This window comes from Hyperolius riggenbachi, chromosome 1 (assembly GCF_040937935.1).
Source record: "Hyperolius riggenbachi isolate aHypRig1 chromosome 1, aHypRig1.pri, whole genome shotgun sequence".
Taxonomy (NCBI): domain Eukaryota; kingdom Metazoa; phylum Chordata; class Amphibia; order Anura; family Hyperoliidae; genus Hyperolius; species Hyperolius riggenbachi.
The window spans coordinates 628,932,386-628,959,844 of NC_090646.1; the positions used below are offsets into that span (position 1 = coordinate 628,932,386).

General features: G+C 49.1%; 1 long non-coding RNA gene across 2 annotated transcripts in view; it reads left to right on the plus strand.

The window, feature by feature from the left end:
* LOC137559776 (uncharacterized) overlaps nucleotides 1-27,459 on the plus strand; it is a 38,469-nt gene that overhangs the window by 2,646 nt on the left and 8,364 nt on the right. For both annotated transcript variants that reach the window (XR_011029811.1, XR_011029810.1), the window contains exon 2: nucleotides 7,578-7,670. This is a non-coding gene — a long non-coding RNA (uncharacterized lncRNA). The remainder of the gene's footprint in view (nucleotides 1-7,577; nucleotides 7,671-27,459) is intronic.

The following is a 27,459-nucleotide window of genomic DNA, read 5'->3' on the forward strand; positions in this document are numbered from 1 at the left end:
ACACTCTCCCACACCACTCCCTCACACACTCTACCACCACTCCCTCACAGTCTCCCACACCACTCCATCACACTCTCCACCACCACTCCCTCACTCTCTCCACCACCACTCCATCACACTCTCCCTCACACTATCCCCCACCACTCCCTGACAGTCTCCCACACCACTCCCTCACACTGTTCCCCACCACTACATCACAGTCTTCCACCACCACTCCCTCACACTCTCCCCCCACCACTCCCTCACTCTCTCCCCCACCACTCCCTCACACACTCTACCACCACTACCTCACACTCTCCCCCACCACTCCATCACACCCTCCCCCACCAGTCCCTCACACACTCTACCACCACTCCCTCACTCTCTCCACCACCACTCCCTCACACACTCTACCACCACTCCCTCACACTCTCCCACACCACTCCCTCACACACTCTACCACCACTCCCTCACAGTCTCCCACACCACTCCATCACACTCTCCACCACCACTCCCTCACACTCTCCACCACCACTCCCTCACTCTCTCCACCACCACTCCATCAAACTCTCCCTCACCACTCCCTCACAGTCTCCCACACCACTCCCTGACAGTCTCCCACACCACTCCCTCACACTGTTCCCCACCACTCCATCACAGTCTTCCCCCACCACTCCCTCACACTCCCCCCCACCACTCCCTCACTTTCTCCCACACCACTCCCTCACACTCTCCCCCACCACTCCCTCACACTCTCCAACACCACTCCCGCACACTCTCCACCACCACTCCCTCACACTCTCCACCACCACTCCCTCACACTCTACACCCCCACTCCCTCACTCTCTCCACCACCACTCCATCACACTCTCCCTCACCACTCCCTCACAGTCTCTCCCGCCACTCCCTGACAGTCTCCCACACAACTCCCTCACACTGTTCCCCACCACTCCATCACAGTCTTCCCCCACCACTCCCTCACACTCTGACCCAAAACTCCATCACACTCTGACCTACCACTCTACCCATCAATCCCTCACACTCTCCCCCACCACTCCCTCACACTCTCCCCCAAAACTCCATCACACTCTCCCACACCACTCTCCCCATCAATCCCTCACACTCGACCCCACAAATCAATCACTCTCCCACACCACTCCCTCACACTCTCCACTAACACTAAATTAATGTCCAGTGCTGCGTAATATGTTGGCGCTTTAAAAATTCAATAAATAATGATAATAGCAGTGCCTCACACTATCCTACACCACTCTTAATCATCTCAATCAGAATTAAGATTTTTATAAATGAAGAACAGTTACAAATCAATAAAGCTCATGACTACCGTTACTAAAAAAATATAGCTTCTATAACAATATTACTAATTGCAAAAAATTAAGATAAAGAAAACATACAAAACTTACAAATTAAGATAAGTTAAAAAAATTGACACTAGGTGGCGTTGGAGTTAAAAAACACACACACGCATGTGTATATGTCGTCAACACTAGGCTACAGTGAAATGAGTTCAAATAACAAATCATATGGAGTATTGCTAAAGCAGAGGTAGAGCTGTGGTAAGTCTGCGGGTTCTCATACTCTTGGTTGTGGGTTCGATTCCGCTTATTGCATACATTTTTGGAAATAAATTTATTTCATTTTATTTACTTTTTAAAATTGATAATTACATTCTTTTTTAGTTAAAAAAAAAAAATTAATACATTACATTACTAAATAATTACTTGATATCGGAGAAGCAGTGTCATTTCGAGTTTGCCTGCATGAGTGCGTGTGTGAGAGCTGATGTGAAAAGATATTTTTGCACTGGACAGGCAGTAAACACTTTTGGCAGTAAATTTAACGTTTAAAACATATATTAGAAATAAATATATATATATCTTTCACCAGAACGCTAAATACAGTATTAGGAAAAAAATATACCAACAACTTAAGACGGTAAACAACGTTTTAAACAAATTACGTTTTAAGTTTCAAAACGAGAAATACCGTTTTAAGAACGTTAGCGTTCCTAACCATGCGCCATTTTTTCCCCGGCGCCGCTTTTGACTGTATGCAGTGTGAACACAGGACAGGGCACACCCAGGTTACTCGCTGACAGAGCCTGTCTGTCAGTGGCCCAGCATAACCCAGTGTGAGCTGGCAGTCACTGGCCTGAGCCTGGGAGAGACAGCAAACAGGACTTCACAATAACTATTCTGCCCTCGCCAGTCAGCAGTCTTGTATCTGCGCTTTGCATGTACTGCAGCTCATTTTTCTCTAGAAAAAAAAATTGTCTTCAGGTCAGCTTTTTAAGGTGGCCATACACTGATAGATTTGCATCAGATTCGACCATCAGATAGATTTTTGTCAGGTGCCTGTCAGGTCGAATCTGACAGGAATCTATCTGATGTGTGCCACACACTAAGAACAGGTTTCCAATAGATTTCAGAATGAAAGCTATTGGAAATCTATTGAAAATCAATCTAAATGCCTTATTGCACCATTAGATCCAACTTTATGGGCCATAGATCTGCTGCCAGCAGCAAATTGACCTAGATTTTCAATCGTGTCAGATCAAATCGATCGAAATCGGGCGCAAACCGATCGGCCACTCGATCCCGCATCGATTTACGGCCGATCGATTCGATTGAATTGATCGACGGCTGAAATTGGCCAGTGTATGGGCCCCTTTGCCTTTGCTTTTTACTTTATGGTTTCAGGCAGCAGAGGTAGCGTTTACATAAATAGCTGAATTCGCATTATACATGCAACCAGGGGCACAGCTCAAAATCATGGGGCCCCATAGCAAAATTTTGGTTAGGGACCCCTACAAAAAAATTATAAGACACCTTTTTGCTCCTCCCCTTCCCTCACACGCCCGTTTCAGCCAGAGTTACCTAGGGATGCTCATTCGGATTCCGCGGAAATGCAATTTCCGAAATTCCGATCGGAAATTGCATTTCCGCATCGGAATGCGGAAATCGGTAATGCAAGTGCCGTAGGCGGATTTCCGCCGGAAATCGCGGAAATTTCCGCCGGAAATCGCGGAAATTCCACCCGACTTTAACATCGATTTTCTCAAAAACTATAAGGTTTTTTTGAAAACTTTTTTTTGCATATTGTTCACAAGATTCGGTTTAATAAACCCTGCAAATTTGGTGTTTCTAGGACTTAAGGGGGATTTGCTATTAACCTCTAAAGTCTGCGGATTTTTACTGTAATGTAAAATGCAGAAAATCTGCATCTGCCTATTTTCTGCATTTTACATTACAGTAAAAATCCGCCGACTTTAGTGGTTAATAGAAAAGCCCCCGTAAGTCCTAGAAACACCAAATTTGCAGGGCTTATTAAACAGAATCTTCTGAACAAGATGCAAAAAAAAGTTTTCAAAAAGACCTCATAGTTTTTGAGAAAATCGATGTTAAAGTCGGGCGGAATTTCCGCGATTTCCGGCGGAAATTCCGCCTTGGAATGCGGAAATTGGTAGTGGGAAGCGGAATCGGTAATCGGTACATGACGGAATGCGGAATTACCGCGGAATCGGAAATTGGCATTCCGACCATCCCTACCCCCCAGAATCATGTAACCCCCCAGTATTGCTAATCAGAGGTACCCCCAGTATCAGGCAGGCCCCAGTCAGAGGTACCCCCAGTATCAGGCAGGCCCCAGTATAGACAGTCAGAGGGACCTCCAGTAACAGATAGCACCCCAGTATATAGCCAGAGGGGTCCCCAGTATTAGGTAGCCCTCCATATAGATAACTACTTTCCTTTACTCCGCTAGCATTATTCTGCACCTCAGGAGGCCCACTGAGGACCCCATTATCACCGTCTGCCATTGCCACTTGGCCCCTCTTGGCTTCGGACTATGGCTGCTATGGTGATCCCTACTGATATATATGTATAGTGCAAATTGAGTAAGTTTAGAGGCGTATCTGGGTAATATGACGCTTATGGCAAACAATGAAATTGGCTGGGGGGCTTTGCTGGGTGCTTTGCATGGCTGGGGGGTTTGCATGGCTGGGGGGCTTTGTTGGGTGCTTTGCATGGCTGGGGGGCTTTGCTGGGCACTTTGCATGGCTGGGGGGCTTTGCTGGGTGCTTTGCATGGCTGGGCGGCTTTGCTGGGTGCTTTACATGGCTGGGGGCTGCCTGCGCTACTTAAAGACCATAGATCAAGGTGAGCAGAGAGGTAGAGAGAGGCAGAGCAGTGCATATGCTTCCCGCCCGGACCCGTACACTTCACATGCGGAAGTGACTAATGATGTCACTTCCGCATTGAAGTGTACGCGTCCTGTAGGTCGCGTGTGCGCTGCTCTGCCTCTCTCCACCTCTCCGGTCCGATCGCCCTGATCTGAGGCAGTGGGAACGGGGTGGCAGGCATGGCGTGGGTGCTTTGGCGCACACGGCACAAGCCATGCCTGTACATCTCCAGATACGCGTCTATACGCAAAAAAATGTGATTGGATTTCCCAATCAAAAAAACAAAAAAAGCTTTCGATTTTAGGGGCGATTGTATTTATTGAAATAGTGTAAAATTGGATCTTTTAAATTGTATGGTGTGTGGCCACCTTTCAATTTTAGGCTTTTATTGCTGATGACAAAGGCCCTGCAGAGGTCTGGGAGGGGGAAATGGATTCGCCTGGCTTGTTTTGGAAGGATTATTCCTAGCTGTGACTGGCTGTCTTGAATTATAATTAAGAGTCTTTGGCACTGGATTGGATGCCCTTGAAATCTTTCCATATCTCACAGACAGGTTATCTGATTGGCGTGACAGAGCTCTGATACCCCATGTAGAACATTGTACACATGATGTAAGCGGCAGCACAACAAGCTGGCAGCCACCCCCATGCCAATGCTGCCACTTACCTGGGAGGCACTGACACATTGCAGAACAATGTACGCTATGCGAGCCCAGAGGACTCTGTGTAGGAGAAAAGGTTATGGGAAACATGACATGACAGGAACAGCAGATCCCATAGATTTCACTGAAACGCAACCAAAGACCTGCAATGCCTCCCAAACCTCTTAAGCTGTGAGTTGGCGGAACAGCTGCTACAAATGAGGGCACAGGATTCAGCGGCCACAGAGTTCTGTGCAGAATATGCATGAGGTGTTGGCAAGGCTGGAGCATTGTACAACCTGCCAACGTCTCCCTCTACTGGGCAACTTTTAAAGGGCGCTCCTTGTTTTTAAAGGACAACTGAGGTGAGAAGAATATGGCTCCAAGTATAAGGTTTTCATATTTGTTTTCTTTTAAAGCGGACCTGAACTCAGACCTCCTCTCTGTTTTAAAAAGATACACATCAGCATAATAACCTTTAAAGAAAAAAAATGTATTTGTTACAGATAATACATATCCTAAAATTAATCTGCACAGTTTCTACTTCCTGATTCATGGAAGCAGACATAAGACAAATCGCATGCCTTATCCGAGATAACACGCCTTATAAAAGTTAACACGCCTTATCAGAGTAGCACAGCGAGCGCTACGAACTTGTGCTAGCTGCGTGTTTTTAAAAAAAAATATGCAAATCGGCCGACCAGGGCCTGAGCAATCCACCGCGGTGTTACTGGACGAGCTGAGCTCGTCCGTAACGCCCAGGTGGTTGAAGGGAACAAGAGATGAACCTAGACGGGAAAATGAAAAAGATGTTATACATACCTGGGGCTTCCTCCAGGTATGTATAATGGTCGCGAACAGCGAATCTGGCGAACCGCCATAGACTTCAATGGGCAGGCGAATTTTAAAACCTACAGAGACTGTTTCTGGCCACAAAAGTGATGGAAAACGTGTTTCAAAGGGTCTAAGACCAGGACAGGGGTATGCCAGAGGGGGATCCATGCCAAAAGTCCCACCAAAAATTATGGCGTTGACACAGAGTCAGGTTTTAATCCCTACGGGGCAGAAATGGTTCTGGATGTCAGTGGGCTGTGGAGTGTCACACACACAAAAAACCACAGGAGACCGATGGGCTAGCCCTCAATAGGGCTGTTTGGGGTGCTTTCACAGCAAGTGAGGAACAAGAACACAGGCCTAGCTAATGCTTTCCCTACCTATCTGTAGCAAGTCTGTCCCTGCTCTCACTAACAGTCAGCAGCCAGCAGAGAATGAATCCAATATGGCCACCGCAACTGTTTTTTTGATAGGGGAGGCGGTGGTCCAGGAAGGGGTGCTAGCTGATTGGCTGCCATGTGTCTGCTGACTGTGAGGTAAGGGGTCAAAGTTTAGCTCAATGATGATGTATAGGGGGCGATTCAAAAACGCCAAATGTTCGCTGTTCGCGTGCAAATGTGAAAAGCCGATGTTCTCAGAATACTGCTTGTCGGCGAACTGTTCGGGCCATCTCTACTTATTATGCTGTTGCTTATCTTTTAAAGCAGAGAGGAAGTTCTATGTTCAGGTCTGCTTTAAACGTTCCTAGATGCCTGACAGCCCTGGTGATCTATTTGGCTGCGGTAGTGTCTGAATTGCACCAGAAACAAGCTTGCTTGTTCAGAGTCTCTAGGCTAAAAGTACTGGTGCACAACACCAGAGCTTTTTAAATGCTAGAGATTTTAAAAGCTCTTGCTAAGGGAATGCTATGGGGGACTTTTTTTCAAAATCACATCGCTCCAGTGTGCACACACATAGGATAACATTAGCAGGAGCTTTTAAAATCACAATGTGCTCAGAACAGCTCTTCTGGTGTTCACCAGCCCTTAGAGGCAGATGATCAGCAGGACAGCCAGCCAGGAAACTGGTATTGCTTAAAGCAGAGTTCCCCAACCCTGTCCTCGAGGCCCACCAACGGTGGATGTTTTGCAGGAAACCACAAACATGCACAGGTGGGGTAATTAGTGTCTCAGCAGAGCTGATTAACTATCTCTGTGGATTTCCACAAAACATACACTGTTGGTGGGCCTTGAGGACAGGGTTGGGGAACATTGGCTTAACGGATACGTAGAAGCAGATTAAAAAACAAAAATCCACTTTCCTGGAGCTCCCTCCAGCTCCTGGCAGCCGTCCTGTGCCCTCGCTGCAGCTCCGGTGGCTCCTGGTCTCCTCCACTGCAGATGCCTGACCTCGCCAGGTCTGTGTCTGGGTCGGCTTCTTCTGCGCTCCACCGTGCCATCGGGACTGTACTGTGCAGGCGCAGTAGTTCTGATACGTAAAGAGCGCACTTCTCTTGCGCAGACTGTCCGCAAATGGCCGAAGTTGCTATGGGACCCGGTACCGGTAATACAGAAGGCTGAAGATGGCGGCGTGGGAGCGATCCGTGCGCATGGGGCTGGAGGAAGCCCCAGGTATGTATAAAACTTTTAGTTTAGATCACCTCTGGTTTCCTTTAAGGTTTTTCCCTGATTTCCCTTTATTTGCCATTATCTCCTCTTGTGGTGTGACACATAATTACTGAGGCATTGTATACTTTTAGTTAACACTGACACCTAGAGGTCATGTTCAGGTGTCACGGCATAATCTCCCTTTTCCACTGAAAATCGCACAGTGACAACACAAACACGTGATTTTCTGTGCGTTTTTTGTATGCTTTTCAGTGGTTTGCTTTTCAATGCATTTTTGTAATTATCAGTTTTGCTTTGCATTTTGTGTGCATTTCAGATGAAATATTATGGCCTACACAGTTGTCTGTAGGAGGGGGATTCACCACAACATCAGCCACACAGAGCCGCCTGATGATCTGTTTGACAACAGGTAAAGATTTCTCATGGTAAAGGGGGTATCAGCTACTGATGAAGTTCAATCCTAATTTAAAGGAAACCTGTAAGGTGGGGGAGGGAGAGTTTAACTTACCTGGGGCTTCTACCGGCCCCCTGCAGACGTCCTGTGCCCGCGCCTGGGCAAAGTGATCCTTCGGTCCCCCGCTGCGGCTCACTGTCGGTTTTGCAGTCGGTGGGCCACTGCCCTTGCACGGCCCTGGCCGGGCGTGTCCTCGCTCCCGCTTGTGTTGCCGAGGTTTGCTCGTAGTACGCCTGCGCGGCAATCGGCGTGGAGCGGTCCTGGGGCTGCCGCTGCGTCCACGCCAATTGTCGTGGAGTGGTCGGCAAGTAGTTAAAGTGGACCCAAATTAAAAATACAAGATTTCAGAAATAAAATCTATTTTCTAAATTATAATAATAAATAGCAGCCTTTTTTCAGCTGCATGTTGACAAATATAAAATATTTTACATTTATTGGAGGAACCCCTCCCTTCCTTTCAAATTGCCGGGATTTTTCTGGCAAACTGGTGGAGTAGATGGTGTCCGGCAATGGAGGAATTGCTAATGGCTGCCCCCAGTATAACCCTAGCTATGAAAAGAGAAGGGTGAAAAGCATGCACTGAAATGATCATAGGTTTGAAGGAGTGTTTATTTATCTTTGTATGTGTCAGAGTGGTGCAATTAAATATTTTTAATTAAAAAAATGTTTGGTTTGGGTCCGCTTTAAAGATCCTCTTTAACCCTTTGCCCGGCAAGCCGATACTAGGTACGTTGGCAGTTGGAGCCTTTCCTGTCAAAACATACCTAGTACGTGGTTGCCAGGAAAAGGGTTAAAGGACTTCCGATGTGAGGAGTAGAATGTATGCTTACTACTCACCTGTGGCTTTTTCCAGCCCATAGCAGCCGTTTCAGTCCCTTGTTGCAGCCTCGTTCCTCCTCAGTGTCCCACTGGGCGCCCATAATGATCGGTGACCCGCCAGCGGGTTAGCTGCCCGGGCGTCCACGTCATCTGGCACGTACTGCGCCAGCGCATAACTACAGTTGGGCAAAAAGTGCCCATGTGTAAACGGGACCTCAATGACACATGTAGTTCATCGTTACATCGTTCAAATACGTATTTTCCATATTATAATATGTTATCGCCCAGTCTTATGCCACTGTTACAGTGCGAGCCATTGGTTCCGCAGACATCAGTGTGGCGCATATCAGCGAACTGGCATTGCTTTCTATAATACGACTGGCGCAGGCTCCCGTTAACGACTCTTCGAGGTTCTTGTCCAAATATTCCATCCCACATCATCTGGTGAGATATGCTTGAGCGGTCGGAACAAGAAGCAAGCTTTCCAAAGATATGCCCTGGAAACGGTGATGTCACCCTCTTCCAAGTGATACAAACTCATTATTCAGAGGACGATTAGCACGATTCGATAATGCCTGCCATCAAATCCTGGCTCTAGCAGAGCCTTGCTATTGCAGTGCAGTATATTTCTCTACAGAGTGATCAACTGAATATTAATGGTGAGCTACACACACAGCTGATCAGTGGAGCAGAGGGAGGTGGGAGGAATGAACAAAGACTGATTCCATTACTCCCCCTGTTGTAGCCATCAGCTGATCTAGATAGAGTGATTTCCAGTTCCAGGACCCTTTTAAAGAGGACCTGTCAGCCATACTATCTCAGAAAAAAAATACACACATGCAAGTAGATAAATACTTGCTCTACTTACATATGTATTGCACTGTCCACCTTTTGATTTTAGTGATTTTTCTATAGTAAAAGAAGAGAAAATCCTTCTTAGGGTTCTCCATTTTAACTGTGTCTATCTTGAAGCCAATCCTGATCTCATTTTCTCCTTTACTCTCCTCTGCCTGATTGTGTATGCATTGCTCGCCCTCCTCCCAGTCTTCAGGCACTCCCACCCAGCTCTGCAATAGAAAGTGCATTGTCTCAGAATGAGACATATTGGCCAATCAGAGAGGAACAGAGGTGTGGGAGGGGAAAACAGGAGGGAAAGAGGCTTCAGCCAATCAGGCTGCATTAGTTAAGTCTGAGGGTAGAGTAAAGAAGCAAAAAAAAGACAACCCAGCATGCCCTGCAACTTCCTTTGTGCGGAAGATGTACCAAATAAGAGTCAGATAAACTGGGGAATGATCATTTATCAACAAGAAAAGTAATAGTGATTTTAAAGAGGAACTGTAACGTGAAAACGTCCCCTGGGGGGTACTCACCTCGGGTGGGGGAAGCCTCAGGATCCTAATGAGGCTTCCCATGCCGTCCTCCGTCCCTTGGGGGTCTTGCTGCAGCCCTCCGTACAGCGGTGACGTCATTATTTACCTTCCCGGCTCCAGCACAGGCGCTCTGACGGCTGTCGGCTCCGAAGTAGGCGGAAATACCCAATCGCCGTCGGGTCTGCTCTACTGCGCAGGCGCAAGTCTCCGGCGCCTGCGCAGTAGAGCGGACCCGACTGAGATCGGGTATTTCCGTCTACTTCGGAGCCGACAGCAGCCACAGCTCCCCTGCTGGAGCCTGCAAAGGTAAATATTGAAGTCACAGTCGGGTCTGTCGGCGGCTGTTCGGAGGGCTGCAGCGAGACCCCCGTGGAACAGAGGACGGCGTGGGAAGCCTCATTAGGATCCCGAGGCTTCCCCCACCCGAGGTGAGTACCCCCCAGGGGATGTTTTTTAATGTTACAGAGTCTCTTTAACTTTTGGATTGCCTGGTTAGCATCCTTATTACTTGTTTACCAAATAAAAATAAAGAATTGATTATTGATTTTATGCCCGACAGTTACTCTTCACCAGTGAGGGGGTATTACCCCTTGAGCACCAGAGCAATTTTCACCTTTCAGCGCTCCTTCCATTCATTCACCAATAACTTTATCACTACATATCACAATGAAATAATCTATATCTTGGGTTTTTTTGCCAGCAATTAGGCTTTCTGAGGGTGGTACAATATGCCAAGAATTATTTTATTCTACATGTTTTTTAACAGGAAAAATAAGAAATAAACTTGGATAAAAAAATCATTATTTTTCAGTTTTCAGCCATTATAGTTTTTAAATAATACATGCTACCATAATTAAAACCCGTGTGTTTTATTTGCCCATTTGTCCCGGTTATTAAAGCGTTTAAATTATTTCCCTATCGCAATGTCTGTTGCCAATATTTTATTTGGAAATAAATGTGCATTTTTTTCAGTTTTGCGTCCATCACTATTTACAAGTCCATAATTTAAAAAAATAACAGTAATATATATACCCTCTTGACATACATAATAAAAAAAGTTCAGCCCCTTGTGTATTTTTTTATGCAAAATTATTTTTGGGGGGTACTATGCGAGAGTGTGAGATGGAATAAGTTAATTTTAAATGTAATTGGTGGTCTTTTAATAAAATTAATTGTATGTAGGTGTAATTTTACTATTTGGCCACAAGATGTCATGAGGATCGTAGAGGACTGTGCAGGCACATGACAGCTGCAGGGGGCCGGTAGAAGGCCCAGCTAAGTGTTAGTTTTTGTTTAAAAAAAAACCACAGAGCCCCTTTAAAGTTTTAATTCTTTAAAATAACAGCATAATTCTAAAGTTAAAGACGATGTTAATGTGCAGAGAGGAATGCAAGTGTAAAGGGTATGAGGTGTTATCACCTGGCCTGAGCTGTTGTTATGTGGCGTGTTACCACAGACTGCAATGTAAAGTGAAGCATTATGAGCTGTCTGCTTTATTTTTTACTAGTTTATACAGAAGGAGACTCTGGATAGAGAGAAATATACACAACAGAGACACAGAGAGGGAGGGAGAGAGGACAGAGATCCACATACAGAGACACAGACACACACAGAGACACAGACACACACACAGACCCTGACACACACACACAGCCAAAGCCTCCCTCTCTCTCCTTCCCTGGCTGTCCTAGACAGACTAGCTGTAATCATCCTGGCAGCAGGAGGGTGGAACTACATCCTGCCTGCATGTGCCCCTCCCTATCTACTGCATGTGAGAATAACTACAAAGGTGATAACGTAAGGACTGGAGTGATAAGACAACACTCTCACTGTGAAACATATCACTACATGTTAATGAGGCAAATTTCTTAAGTGAATTAACAATTAAATTAAGATCAATATGTGGTGATAAGGTTTCACTCGCCTTATTATCACCAGCTTGATCTTAGTGAATTATGGCCAATGTCTCTCTGGTCTCATTTATTAGGCACGCTGGTTATTATGCAGGACTTGCGATGTGAAAGTAGCGCAAAACATTCTTGCTCACGGCTGGCTCACACTGAGTGTTGAGTCGCCAGCAATTTTAAAAGTTCATGTAACCCTATATGGGTGACCCCACTGCTTCCCTGCGACTTGTATTAAATTGGAATCGCAATGCCTCCAGCATTTGTCGGAGTGATTCAGCTTGAAGGAATGCGCCAAAACAGACTTCCTTCAAAAACCGCTCTAAAAATTGCATTGCAAATTCGCAGTTGCTAAACGAATTGCAATTGCATTTTTCCAGTGTGAACTGAGCCTTAATCTTTGCTGCCTAAGGTCCTGTACATGCATGCAGTAGCTGTTGCCCGCCAGTATGGGTGTGATAATATCTGTCGCGAGGGGGCCCAGTCCTGGGGTGCAGAGTAGAGGCAGGATTTTCAAAGTTTACCCCATCTCGGTAGCAGAACAGGTCCTCCTCTGAGTATATATATAATACCTACTGGGGCAACTATACTAGCTTTACTGGGGCAACTATACTAGCTTTACTGGGGCAACTATACTACCTACTGGGGCAACTTCCCAAATCGGAGGGGTTTGGAGGCGCATCTTCACAAGTTTGCCTCAGGTGGAAAAAGTCTAGAACCGGCCCTGCCATTCAGACTACCAACTTGTGGCACCCATTGCTTGTCATGTGTCAGGAGCAGCAAGGTAATAGACTGCACAAAGCAGCTACACAGAAGAGTGAGGAGGACCTGTCCCGCCACTGAGACTAGGTAAAGTATGAGTTACACCAAGATCTAGAAGTTGCATCAGACACTAGAGGGAGAAACATCCACGCTGGAGTGCACGGAAGGTATGTGTCTGCCGCTGCCCTGCCGCCACCGACGTGCCACCAAGCTTTCCCCTCATGCTGCGACCCCTCCGGCTCCCCAAATACGGCCCTGAGTGGGCCCCCCCCGCGAGAGCATGGGCTGCATCCCCTATTGTTACGCCCGTGGTGTGGTGCCATGCTGGGCGCTGTGGCGCCTGTTCTCTGCCTGGGGGATATCCGGGGCACCCCAGAATAGATCCGGGACACATGCCACCGATCTTGGGGCTAGCAACGCCCATGCTGAGCGGTATGCCCGACACTGTGTCGGGCATACTGCTCGCTAGCCTCAGGAGTCCCCCATGATTCATTTATTAGATCAAATGGCTGCAAAAGCTTTAGCTAGCACTAGGCTAGCTAGTATAGGTGGCCAGCACCCTCCGATCGCCCGCGATCCAGCCACTTATCCATTACCCATCCTGGTTCCAGCGATTGCCGCAGCCTCCCTGCATAGCTCCCGTGTTCTCTGTGGAGAGGATCATGACTACGCATGAGGTCATTCGTAGACGACCTGATTCTGGGTCAGGGTTTCATGCGTAGCAGAGCAGCTACCTCGCTGCGATCTATTGAAAGTCATCCCTTGAGCCAAGCTTTTGTCTCTGATCCGCAGGTCGGCCTGGGATAGCCGGGGCCCTCCGGGGGGACCCGGCGCGTAGAGCCGCTCGCCTCGGGACCGGAGCGCGGACGGAAGCGGGCCGCCTCTCTCCCGGAGCGCATCGCATACGCATGAGGTCATGACATGTACGATCCTCCCTATAGAGAGGACCGGAGCTGTGCAGGGAGGCTGTGGTGATGTCAGACGCTATGCGCCGTCAGCGTGTACGTGTGTATGTGGAACCTGGCAGACTCGGTAATGTATAAATGCACACATGGGGGGGCACACTTATACATTGCGGCAGCAGCAGGTGGGGGTTTTGTCGTTTTTGTCGCTGGTTCCAAAATCGACCACCTGAGCACAACACCTGACCAACCAACTTCGGCCCGACATCTTGCAGCATGCCCGATCGACAATGCGACCAATTTCCGTCCCGAAATAATCGAATTGGATGGTCGATCGACCGCCAAGTCGACTGATGTATGGCCATCTGTACTGTGCCACAAAGGAGCTCACAGTGTAAATCCAACAATAGTCTAATGCTGGATACACACCATGCGTTTCCGCGTTCGTTGCGTCCGTCGATATGCATCGATTCGATTATTTCCGACATGTCCGATTCACGTTTCGATGGATCGTTAGGTCGATTTGCCATACTTTACATGGCAATCGACCTAAAAATCATCGAAATGCGTTCGGAAATGCTCGGAAATAATCGAATCGACGCGTATCGACGGATGCATTCGATGCGGAAACGCATGGTGTGTATTCAGCATTACGTCAATCTTGCTATAATTCATTATCTCATTACTATGTTACATGCTCCATGCTGATAGTATCTTGATTTACATTTGAGACTCTACAGCTGTTTACTGCAACACCCACAGATTTCATCAGGGCCAACCCAGAGGATTAGTAACAAGAGCAAACTAAAAAGATTTTCTCAGCAGGTCTGCCCAAGTATAAATAAATAAACAGATATAGGTTAAAGATATAGTAAGCTAGGGGAGCATATCACCAAAGTCATCTGTCTGTCTATTGTAAGCTACTTTGTTTATTTTCTAAGTAAAACATACAGTATACTGTATATTACAGTAAACAAACATGACAGCAGACTCATGATAATATCCGGCGTGTCCGATCACCGCAGCGGAACGATTCAGTGCTTGATACCCGCGGGCGGACAATAGAAAAAAACGAGCGGCTGATAAGAAGCGCCCGCGGGGACAAGCAAGAATCGATCTGCGCGCGCGCGCCGGCATCGAGCCAGTGGCTCGATTCCGGCGCAAAGACTTACCATGTATGCCCAGCATTACGTTTCAGGCTGCATCAGATTTCCCTTTAATACAGTGATGGCCTTGACAAATAAAATAGAGGCCCTCGAGCCAGACAAACCCCAGCCATGGGCATTTTATTTATTGTATTTATAAAGCACCAATATATTACGCAGCATTTTACCATCATTGACCTACAGAAGCGGGACAGTCCCGCAAAACGCGTTGTCCTTGTGTTTCTTGTGCAAATAAAATTGAAATATTTTACCATGTATGCTACTTTGTTTATTTTCAAAGTAAAGCATACATTTCAGTAAACAAACATGACAGCAGACTTACATTTCAGGTTGCTTCAGAGTTCAGACTTGCCTTTAATGCAGTGATGGCCTTGACAAAAAAAATAGAGGCGTTTGAGCTGGACAAACCCCAGAGCATGACGGAGCAGCATGCAGTGGGCGAGGACTGAGGCCGCATGGTGATTGGCTGGCTGCAGGACTCCTGCAAACTAACCAGTAAGTGGAGGAGACGCTATCGCCGGGACCAGGTAATGATAGATGTCAGTAATGACATTTTGTTACTAAGGTTATTTAACCTCCCTGGCGGTAAGCCCGAACTAAGGTCGGGCTATGCCGCCGGGAGGCACCGCTCAGGCCCCGCTGGGCCGATTTGCATATTTTTTTTTTGTTACACGCAGCTAGCACTTTGCTAGCTGCGTGTAACCTCCGATCGCCGCCGCTACCCGCCGATCCGCCGATATCCGTCGCGCCGCAGCCGCCCCCCCAGACCCCGTGCGCTGCCTGGCCAATCAGTGCCAGGCAGCACTGTGGGGTGGATCGGATTCCCCTTTGACGTCATGACGTCGGTGACGTCATCCCGCCCCGTCGCCATGGCGACGGGGGAAGCCCTCCAAGAGATCCCGTTCTTTGAACGGGATCTCTTGATCTCCGATCGCCGAAGGCGATCGGAGGGGCTGGGGGGATGCTGCTGGGGGCTGGGGGTTGTCTCGCTACATGAAAAAAATAAATAAAAAACGTATTTGCTGCCCCCTGGCGGATTTTAATAAACCGCCAGGGAGGTTAATGTTTTAGGACATTTCTGCATTATCTGTATCACCCTGCACCATTTTTTTATGTAAGCCGTGCAGCATACCCACATGTTTTAAGGACCACTATCACAAAAATTTTAACATTTAAAATACATGTAAACACATACAAATAAGAAGTATATTTCTTTCAGAGTAAAATGAGCTATAAATTACTTTTTTCACATGTTGCTGTCACTTACAGTAGGTATTAGAAATCTAACAGCACCGACAGGTTTTGGGCTAGTCCATCTCTCCATAGGGGATTCTCAGCATGCCCTTTATTCTTTATAAAGACATTCCCTGAAAAGGATTTATACAAAGATGTTGACCAGCCTCCCTGCTCACCGCACTCTTTATTGGCAGTTGGGCGGAGCCACTGCCATTCACAAAGTGCTTTTGAAAATAAAGAAAACTTTGAGAATCCTTCATAAGGAGATTGGCTAGTCCAAAACCTGTCGGTTCAGTCAGATTTCTACAACCTACTGTAACAACATAGGAGAAAAGTCATTTATGGCTCATTTTACTCATTTTAAGAAACATACTCTGTATGTGTTACGTTATTTAAAATTTTTACGATTTTTGCGATAGTGGTCCTTCAACAGACCTGTAATAAGGAAAAACAAAAGAATATGTTTATGCCAGTATCTAGGCAAAGTACGATTCTGATGTCATCAAGCAGTGAGGGAGTCAGACGCCTTACATCCACCCACCCGCTAATTCCTTCATGTGAATGCATAGAACCCAGTGTGTATTCCTCTCACCCACGTGGTTCCCCCGCTCAGCAAGTGATTTTACTCATCTGTACTCTTTGTACGCTGTCCTACACTTCATCTTCCTGACGCCAGCCCACAGTGTGAATGCTTCTCGGTTATCTGCACATAAAGCCTGGTATTACAGTCTCATCTAAGTGCGCACCCACTCAGAAACACAACTCTGCCTCCGGAAACACTCCACACATAAAGGAACCCTGTAAAGACCACAAAAGTGGCAATCCACAGGTGTCAACAGGTCAAAGAAAGTAATTTTGGCGGCAGTGCTATGGCAAAATGGTTGCCACATAGACAGCACTGACATCAGCAGTGATGTGGGCACTGTGGGCCCCCGATGAAAATATTACAGTTAAGTGCCTGAGTTAAGTGCCTGAGCGGCGAAGTAGGCACAGATATCGGTGGGAATTGTGGTGGAGGGGTGTTGTTTTGGCATTGGTGGGGGGGGGGGGGTCAGTTAGGGTTAAGCCATGGTGTGGGGTTTGCTTAAAGGAGTACTGTAGGGGGTAGGTGGAAAAAGAGTTGGACTTACCCGGGGTTGCTAACAGTCTAACGGCCTGGGCAGTACGCTGTTGATGATGTCAGCAGGAGCGAGGGCGTGGTCACGCAGGCGCAGTGGTTTTGCAGCTTTTAAGTCGCAAATTCCGGAAGTGAACCAGAGGCAGGGACCAGAACATCAGCGCGTGGCTGCGCAGGCACAGGACGTCTGCACCCCAGGTAAGTACAGGTAAGTACAACTCTTTTTTCCCCTACCGCCCTACAGTACCCCTTTAAGGTTAGACAAGGGTGGGCAGGTTGGTTAGCGTTAGGCATCAGTGGGAAGCCCATCGGTAGACGGAGGAATTATATGAGAATAGGGTTAAGTTTAGTGTTAAACATCAGTGGATTTTGCAGCAGGGGCATCACTTAGGGTTTCGCATTGGGGGAACTCCTTGTGGTCATTTCGGTAAGCTGAAATTAATAGAGGCCAGCAGTGGTGCTCAGCAGAGCTCGAATATTCGAGTAGCTCGAATATTCGAGCTCTTTTTCAGCTATTCGAGCTCGGTATTCGAGCTCCGAATAGCTGGAGCTATTCGAATGGGCTATCCGAGTACACTCGAATAGCCCATTCACTATTCGAGCTATTCGAGCAACTCGGCGCTATTCGAGCTCGGTACCGAGCTCGAATAGCGTCATAGCCCAGATTGATGTCCTTAGAGCCAATCAGAGGGCTCCCAGGCCCTCTGACGGCAGCCAATCACAGAGGGGGACCCTGGCCAGCCCCTACCCTATAAATAGCGGCCGCCATGTTCCGTTTCTCCATGCTTGCCTGAGACTTGTACAGAGAGAGAGTTGCTCCTTTGTGCTTTGGCTTAGCAAGTGCTCTATTGTGATCATTTACCTAGCGTTTTTGCTCACCTACACCTGCCATATACACCTATATTGTTGTTAGTTAGATAGACATTGTATTTTAGTTAGTAGCTTGTGTGTTACATTAGAGACAGGCAGCTGCTGCAAGCTTACAGGTTTAGGCCTCAGGGGGGCCTTGCCTCTGTGGGCAGCTGTCCTCTGTTTATTTCTCTCATCTATACCAGTATTTCTGCTGTCCTTTACTAATAGTATTGTAGTTATACTGTACTAGGAGTAGGACACTCACTGACTGTCACTGTTTATAGGCTACTAGCTAGCTCCTGCGTGTGTGCACTCACTCACTGTCTGTGTGTACACACACTCTATTTCCTTCTGATTACTGATAGATTATTGTTAGTTAGTTGTACTTACTTACTACTTACTCTTACTGTACCCGTAGGGACACTCACTGTCACTGTTCATATAGGCTACTAGCTCCTGCGTGTGCGCACTGCACTCACTGTCTGAGTGTACACACACAACACACACTCTATTTCCTTCTGATCGCTGATTGATTATCGTAATTAGTTAGTTCTACTTACTGTTACTACTTACTCTTACTGTACTAGGAGTCTAGGACACTCAGTCACTGTCCATAGGCTACTAGCTCCTGCGTGCGTGCACTCACTGTCTGAGTGTACACACACCCACACTCCATTTCCTTCTGATCGCTGATTGATTATTGTAATTAGTTAGTTCTACTTACTGTTACTACTTACTCTTACTGTACTAGGAGTCTAGGACACTCAGTCACTGTGTTCATAGGCTACTAGCTCCTGCGTGCGTGCACTCACTGTCTGAGTGTACACACACCCACACTCCATTTCCTTCTGATCGCTGATTGATTATTGTAATTAGTTAGTTCTACTTACTGTTACTACTTACTCTTACTGTACTAGGAGTCTAGGACACTCAGTCACTGTCCATAGGCTACTAGCTCCTGCGTGCGTGCACTCACTGTCTGAGTGTACACACACCCACACTCCATTTCCTTCTGATCGCTGATTGATTATCGTAATTAGTTAGTTGTACTTACTGTTACTACTTACTCTTACTGTACTAGGAGTCTAGGACACTCAGTCACTGTGTTCATAGGCTACTAGCTCCTGCGTGCGTGCACTCACTGTCTGAGTGTACACACACCCACACTCCATTTCCTTCTGATCGCTGATTGATTATTGTAATTAGTTAGTTCTACTTACTGTTACTACTTACTCTTACTGTACTAGGAGTCTAGGACACTCAGTCACTGTGTTCATAGGCTACTAGCTCCTGCGTGCGTGCACTCACTGTCTGAGTGTACACACACCCACACTCCATTTCCTTCTGATCGCTGATTGATTATTGTAATTAGTTAGTTCTACTTACTGTTACTACTTACTCTTACTGTACTAGGAGTCTAGGACACTCAGTCACTGTGTTCATAGGCTACTAGCTCCTGCGTGCGTGCACTCACTGTCTGAGTGTACACACACTAAATTTACTTGTGATTACTACTGATTATTGTAACTGCTAGTTGTACTTCCTGACTGTTACTACTTACTTACTGTACTAGGGGACACTCACTCAGTCACCTCACTAACCAACCCACTCCATTAAAGTACCCCACTTTTCACCCGCCCTTTTACAAAACTTTTGTCTATACGCCCAAAACATTTAAGATGTCTGGAAGTGGCAGCCAGCGCGGTTTGGGCAAGGGGAAGGGCAGCAAGGGAATCAGGAGGAGAGGGAGCAGCATTGTGGCAAGCCGCGGCCGCGGGCGCGCCACCATGCACAGTTCCGCAGCAGCAGCAGCAGCGTCAGTGGCTAACATTCCTCCCATAGCCACTGGCCGTGGACGCCTTGGGCGCCGCCCAGCAGGAGCATCTGCAACTCACGCTGCAGAGACACAGCAGCAGCAGCGTGTAGCACCTGCTCCCATTTTCCTCCAGCCGGGTCGGAAACGTCCCATTGAGGAAAAGGATGCAGACACTGTGGTGCAACTCATGACGGAGGATGAGCAGCCCGCCATCAGCTCTGCATCCGAGGCCTCCACCCTCACCACCACCACCACCCCTGTTCGCAGCAGCCGCCCAGCAGGGTCTGGGGAGGAGGCCAGTTCACCGTCACTCGCCGACCTGTCATTTAGCAGTCTTTTGACCCCAGGCATCATGAGTAAATTGTCTGCTGTTGTTGGCGATCTTGAGGAGGAGATGCTGATGGGCACTTTGGGGGATGAGGGATTGGACAGCAAGACTGTGGCGACAGTCAAGCAGCCCATCCATGCATCAGGAGAGGAGTTTGGGGGGTCCTCATCCCAGCAGGACATGTTTCAGGAGGGGGAGGATGATGATGACCCGGTGACAGACAGAGACTGGGTGCCACCACCTCCAGGGGATGTCGTCCTCAGCAGCTCTGAGGAGGAGGAGGAGGAGGATGCGCTTGTGGGCCTTGCAAGGAGGCGCATCATTGCAAGCATTGGCAGCGTCCCACAGCCTGCTGGTGTCTCAGGCTCAGCAGCAGCAGCAGCAGCATCAGCCAGTACCACCCCCAGCCGCACCCAAGCCCCCCCCCCAACCACCACAGGGAGACAGGCAGCAGCGCTTCCATGCCGTAGGGGGAAGTTTCTGTCACCAATCTGGCGGTTTTTCACCATGCCCACTGTGTACAGCAAGTACGCCACTTGCAACCACTGTCAGCGGAAGTTGAGCAGAGGTGCAGACCCCTTAAAGTTCAGCACCAGCTCGCTCATCAACCACCTTGCGGCTAAACATTTCCACCAGCATGAGGAGTTCCAGAGGCTGAAGGCATCTGCTGCTGGCAGTGGCACCACACCCATCACTGCACAGCCTTCAGCAGCAGCAGCAGCAACAGCAGCCACCCGCCCTCCTGCTCCTCCAGCAGCACCAGCAGGAGTGCGGAAACGCACTGCTCCTCCCCCCTCTGCAACTCCTGCCGCCGACACTGAGGCCTGTTCTGGCAGCCAGTCCTCAGTGGCCTCCTCTGCTGTGTCTGCTGATTCCCGTGTCAGCAAAAGGCCACGCCAGAGCCTTTTGAGCGAGTCCTTCCAGGGGGTGGTTAGGGCTCTGCCTCCCAGCAGCCGTCGCGTGCGGCAGCTGAACGGCTTGCTGGCACGGGCCATGTGCTCCCAACTCCTGCCGTACACGCTCGTGCAGGAGGGGAGCGACATTCGTGCGCTGCTTGCTTGCGCAGCCCCAGACTGGCAGCTCCCCAGCAGACACTTCTTTGCCCGCAAGGCCATTCCTGCACTGCACCGCTTTGTGATGGCCAATGTGGAGCGAGGGCTGGAGCACGCGGTTGGTGAAAGGGTCCACGTCACCATGGACTCCTGGAGCAGCCACTTCGGGACAGGCCGCTACCTGTCCTTCACTGTCCACTGGGTCAGCTTGGTGGAAGGGGGTGAGGATGGGAGAGCAGCAGCGGGCACAGCAGCAGCAGCAACACAGTGGGTGGTGCCACCCCGCAGGCTCAGGGGAACTGCAGCAGGTTCCTCCGATCCTCTGCCATCCTCCGGCACACCTGGCCAAACCCCCCGCCTCAGCAGCAGCGTGAAGGCCCGCCACTGCCAAGCGCTGCTGCACTTGGTCAGCCTTGGGAAGACCAAGCTGACGGCAACCCATGTGTTGGCCAAACTCCAGGAGCAGGAGAGGATTTGGCTGACCCCCAGAGGCCTCAGAGTCGGAGAGGTGGTGGCCGACAATGGGGCCAATCTGGTTGCCGCAATAGACAGGGGAAACCTGACCCACATCCCCTGTCTTGCCCACGTGCTGAACCTGGTGGTGCAGAAGTTCCTGCGCACCTACCAGGGGATGGGCGAACTGCTGGAAACGGCAAGGAATGTTGTGCGTCACTTCCGGCGCTCGGCTGCAGCCTGTGCGAGCCTGGAAGACGTGCAAAAGGAGCTGGATCTGCCACGCCATCGGCTGATCCTTGACGTTCCGACTCGCTGGAACTCCACCCTGGCGATGTTGGAGCGTCTGGTTGAACAGAGGCGCGCTGTCAAACAGTACCTTGCCCTGGCCACTGTTTCCGCAGCTCAGAGAAGGGACAAGACCAGCAACTTCCCGTCCATCGTCCCCGATGATGACTGGAGGCACATGCAGCAGGTGTGCTTAGTGCTGGCTCCCTTCCTGCAGGCCACAAACATGGTGAGCAGGGACCATGCTATGGTCTGCGAGTGGGTGCCCCTGGTTTCTCTGCTGAACAGGGCCCTCGATGCTTTGCTGGAACAGGGAGCGGCAGCCTTGGACCAGCAGGAGCGGCAACCAGCTGCGCAGTCCACCTCTGAGGGGGAGGAGGAGGAGGACTTGGTGGAGGTCCCTGACCTGGCTGCTGATGAGGGGGATCAGCACAGCGCAGCTGAGTTGGTGCGGGGGTGGAGAGAGGATGAGGCGGCAGAGGAGGAGGATGAGGACAGCACTGACGTCGATGTGCCAGCAGACGTGGCCCGCCTCTTCCCAATGGCAGCGCACATGCTGACGTGCCTGCGCAGGGACCCCAGGGTGATCCAGATGAAGCAGAGGGAGGACATCTGGATCAGCATGATGTTGGACCCACGCCTCAAGGGGAAGTTGAGCCAGTTCCTGCCGCCTGCAGGAGGAGACCCAGCGCAACAAATAAGGAGCTTGCAGCAGGCCCTTGTTGAGCGCTTGGAGGAAGCCTTCCCCCAGCCTTCCACCCCCACTGTCCAGCAGCCAGCATAGAGGCAGCAGCAGGTGCCTGCATCCAGCAGCAGAAAGCGCCCCACAGACCTGCTGTCTCTCAGCCACGAGCTCTACAGGACTGTAGAGGCTCCGGCAGCAGTGACTAGAGAGGAGATGCATGCAGCAGCATCCTCCTCCGGTCACAGCCAGCGCCTGACCCGCATGGTGGCTGACTACATGGGGTCGTACAGCGGGCTTGACAGCGATGCCCCTGTTGATCCCATGGAGTATTGGGTCAAGCGCATGGAGATCTGGAGCGAGCTGGCGCAGTACGCCCTGGAAGTGCTGTCCTGCCCCCCTTCCAGCGTGCTGTCCGAGCGCTGCTTCAGTGCAGCTGGTGGCGTGGTCACCGAGAAACGCTCACGTCTGTCTCACAAGTCTGTGGACAGACTGACGTTTCTCAAGATGAACCAGGCGTGGGTGGAAGGCGAGTTCCTGGCCCCTGTTGTCGGCGAGAGGGGGACATGAACTGGCTGCCGGAACCATCGTTAATGTGCCTTACCACCCTTTACCACCTCCTGGCTCCTGCTCACTAAGCCAGCCTGGTTCACTTTGACTATTACGTCGCCTGCAGCCACACATTTTACACCTACAGTGGGCTGCTGTGTACTGCCCTTCTGCTGTCTGTCTGTGTTTCCCACTGCCAGGGTACACAGAATTACCTTCTTCTGCTGCCACTCTGCCACCAGCTATTACGTCAAACAATAGCTATATTGGTTGCAAAACCAAAAACCAAAAAACCATAAAAAAAAAAAAAAGGTTTAATTTTTCTGAGGTGCCCGGGTTGAAAACTGTGTTGTCCCAGTTGTGTATTGGACACAATGTGGGCTGCACTACCGCTGTCTGGGACCTCCTGTTGTGTTTATTTACAGCCCTGGTATCACCGCTAGGTACCAGGGCTATTATGTCACGCTGCCTACCTGCTGCCACACTCACACTGCTCCTCCATACCTCCTCCTGCTGCTGCTGCTGCTGTCTGTCTGTGTTTCCCACTGCCAGGGTACACAGATGATTTACCTTCTGCTGCCACTCTGCCACCAGCTATTACGTCAAACAATAGCTGCTCGCCTACTCCTCCATTCCTCCTCCTGCTGCTGTTGTCTGTCTGTGTTTCCCACTGCCAGGGTACACAGAATTACCTTCTGCTGCCACTCTGCCACCAGCTATTACGTCAAACAATAGCTATATTGGTTGCAAAACCAAAAACCAAAAAACCATAAAAAAAAAAAAAGGTTTAATTTTTCTGAGGTGCCCGGGTTGAAAACTGTGTTGTCCCAGTTGTGTATTGGACACAATGTGGGCTGCACGACCGCTGTCTGGGACCTCCTGTTGTGTTTATTTACAGCCCTGGTATCACCGCTAGGTACCAGGGCTATTATGTCACGCTGCCTACCTGCTGCCACACTCACACTGCTCCTCCATACCTCCTCCTGCTGCTGCTGCTGCTGTCTGTCTGTGTTTCCCACTGCCAGGGTACACAGATGATTTACCTTCTGCTGCCACTCTGCCACCAGCTATTACGTCAAACAATAGCTGCTCGCCTACTCCTCCATTCCTCCTCCTGCTGCTGCTGTCTGTCTGTGTTTCCCACTGCCAGGGTACACAGATGATTTACCTTCTGCTGCCACTCTGCCACCAGCTATTACGTCAAACAATAGCTGCTCGCCTACTCCTCCATTCCTCCTCCTGCTGCTGCTGTCTGTCTGTGTTTCCCACTGCCAGGGTACACAGAATTAACTTCTGCTGCCAATCTGCCACCAGCTATTACGTCAAACAATAGCTATATTGGTTGCAAAACCAAAACCAAACAAACCATTAAAAAAAAAAAAAAAAAGGTTTAATTTTTCTGAGGTGCCCGGGTTGAAAACTGTGTTGTCCCAGTTGTGTATTGGACACAATGTGGGCTGCACGACCGCTGTCTGGGACCTCCTGTTGTGTTTATTTACAGCCCTGGTATCACCGCTAGGTACCAGGGCTATTATGTCACGCTGCCTACCTGCTGCCACACTCACACTGCTCCTCCATACCTCCTCCTGCTGCTGCTGCTGCTGTCTGTCTGTGTTTCCCACTGCCAGGGTACACAGATGATTTACCTTCTGCTGCCACTCTGCCACCAGCTATTACGTCAAACAATAGCTGCTCGCCTACTCCTCCATTCCTCCTCCTGCTGCTGCTGTCTGTCTGTGTTTCCCACTGCCAGGGTACACAGATGATTTACCTTCTGCTGCCACTCTGCCACCAGCTATTACGTCAAACAATAGCTGCTCGCCTACTCCTCCATTCCTCCTCCTGCTGCTGCTGTCTGTCTGTGTTTCCCACTGCCAGGGTACACAGAATTAACTTCTGCTGCCACTCTGCCACCAGCTATTACGTCAAACAATAGCTATATTGGTTGCAAAACCAAAACCAAACAAACCATTAAAAAAAAAAAAAAAAGGTTTAATTTTTCTGAGGTGCCCGGGTTGAAAACTGTGTTGTCCCAGTTGTGTATTGGACACAATGTGGGCTGCACGACCGCTGTCTGGGACCTCCTGTTGTGTTTATTTACAGCCCTGGTATCACTGCTAGGTACCAGGGCTATTATGTCACGCTGCCTACCTGCTGCCACACTCACACTGCTCCTCCATACCTCCTCCTGCTGCTGCTGCTGCTGTCTGTCTGTGTTTCCCACTGCCAGGGTACACAGATGATTTACCTTCTGCTGCCACTCTGCCACCAGCTATTACGTCAAACAATAGCTGCTCGCCTACTCCTCCATTCCTCCTCCTGCTGCTGCTGTCTGTCTGTGTTTCCCACTGCCAGGGTACACAGATGATTTACCTTCTGCTGCCACTCTGCCACCAGCTATTACGTCAAACAATAGCTGCTCGCCTACTCCTCCATTCCTCCTCCTGCTGCTGCTGTCTGTCTGTGTTTCCCACTGCCAGGGTACACAGAATTACCTTCTGCTGCCACTCTGCCACCAGCTATTACGTCAAACAATAGCTATATTGGTTGCAAAACCAAAACCAAACAAACCATAAAAAAAAAAAAAAAGGTTTAATTTTTCTGAGGTGCCCGGGTTGAAAACTGTGTTGTCCCAGTTGTGTATTGGACACAATGTGGGCTGCACGACCGCTGTCTGGGACCTCCTGTTGTGTTTATTTACAGCCCTGGTATCACCGCTAGGTACCAGGGCTATTATGTCACGGCGAGCTGCCTGCCTCATTGACTGCCTGCTGCCACACACTCATCCTCCTCCTCCTGCTGCTGAATTTACCTCCTGCTGTCTTTGTGTTTCCACTGCCAGGGAGCACATACAATGGCGCTTCCAACATGCGTGCGCCCACCAGCTATTTGTTACGCTCAAAAATAGCTGCATTTCTTTAAAAAAAAAATTGAAAAGAGAAATACGTGAAGAAGAAGAAGACGATATGGAGGAGAAGAAGAAGACGATGAGGAGGAGGAGGAGGAGGAGGAGGAGGAGGAGGAGGAGGAGGAGGAGGAGGAGGAGGAGGAGGAGGAGGAGGAGGAGGAGGAGGAGGAGGAGGAGGAGGAGGAGGAGGAGGAGGAGGAGGAGGAGGAGGAGGAGGAGGAGGAGAAGAAGAAGATACAGTAACACTACTGAACAAAATTAAGGACACAACTTCTCTTTCCACATTTTTTTTTAAAGGAACATCCCCACATAATCACTTGCTGTTGTTACTTGGAAAAAAAGAGGTTTCTTGCATCATTCACCCTCAAAACAAGTGTTGGAAGCTATTTAAGGCCAATTCGAATAGTCAGCTCGAATAGTTAGCTCGAATACCGACTCGAATAGTGAGCTCGAAGTCCGAGGTCGAATCGAATAGTAAAAATTATTCGACTCGAATATTCGACTGACCTCGAATAATTTACTATTCGAATTCAACCAAACTCGAATTTTAAAAAGGGGTATTTGAGCATCACTAGAGGCCAGAGAAGGTGGAAGGTGGGCCACTTGACAACCACTAGGCCCCAGGCACCTGCTTAGGTTAGCCATAGATCTCCTCAGAATAGTATGTTCTATCTAAGATCACCACTCCGCTGGTCTCACTATAATATCAGGGTTGTGTTGCAGGGAATTTATGGATTCTTTCTCTTCCTTATTAAGATTACGATAAATGCCAAGCACTACTTGGGGTGAAATTGCTCTTATTCCTCAATAGGGATGATCGGAAATACCAATTTCCGATTCCAACTAAATTCTGGTTTCCGCCTCTGGAACGAGGTACCGTATGATGCTCCACTGCCACACTACTCTGCACCCCAGGCCTGAGTCCCCCCCTTGACTGCAGGTGTTGTGGGGCAGTGTGAAACTCGCTCTGAGGCCCATGGCTCTTTAGGTACACCCCACTAATGAAGCCACATCCATACATGCAGGGTCGCATTTCTGCAAATGTCACAAATGCCTGGGCCTTGGGCGGAGACTGGCTGAGGGGCGGTTGGGAATGGAAGAAAGGTTGCTGCAAATGGAATGCAGAGGTTGCAGATAAGGAGCAACAGGTAGAAATAGGGAGCTGCCTGCAGCCCAAAGGATTTGTAGATAATAAAAGGGAGCTACTGTACATGAATGTTATACATGGAAGAGGGGTCTGCACAGGGAGTACGAGGGGGGTGATGGAAGAGTGGACTGCATAGGAAATGGGGGGGGGGGGGGGCTCTACATGAAAAGGGATCATCCTGGGGCATAACAATAGACCCAGCAAAGGATGCAGCTGCAGGGGAGCCCAGAAGCTACAGGGGGCGCCATGAGGGTGGAAGTTTTTTTTCTTTGTCCTGAGAGACTGAAAAGTAAGAGCACGGAGAGAGAAAACTTTCTGCACAATTGATCTAATGACTCCATCTGCTCAGCCACTGATAAGGAATCATACTAAGTTTTGCAGACAAAGATTTGT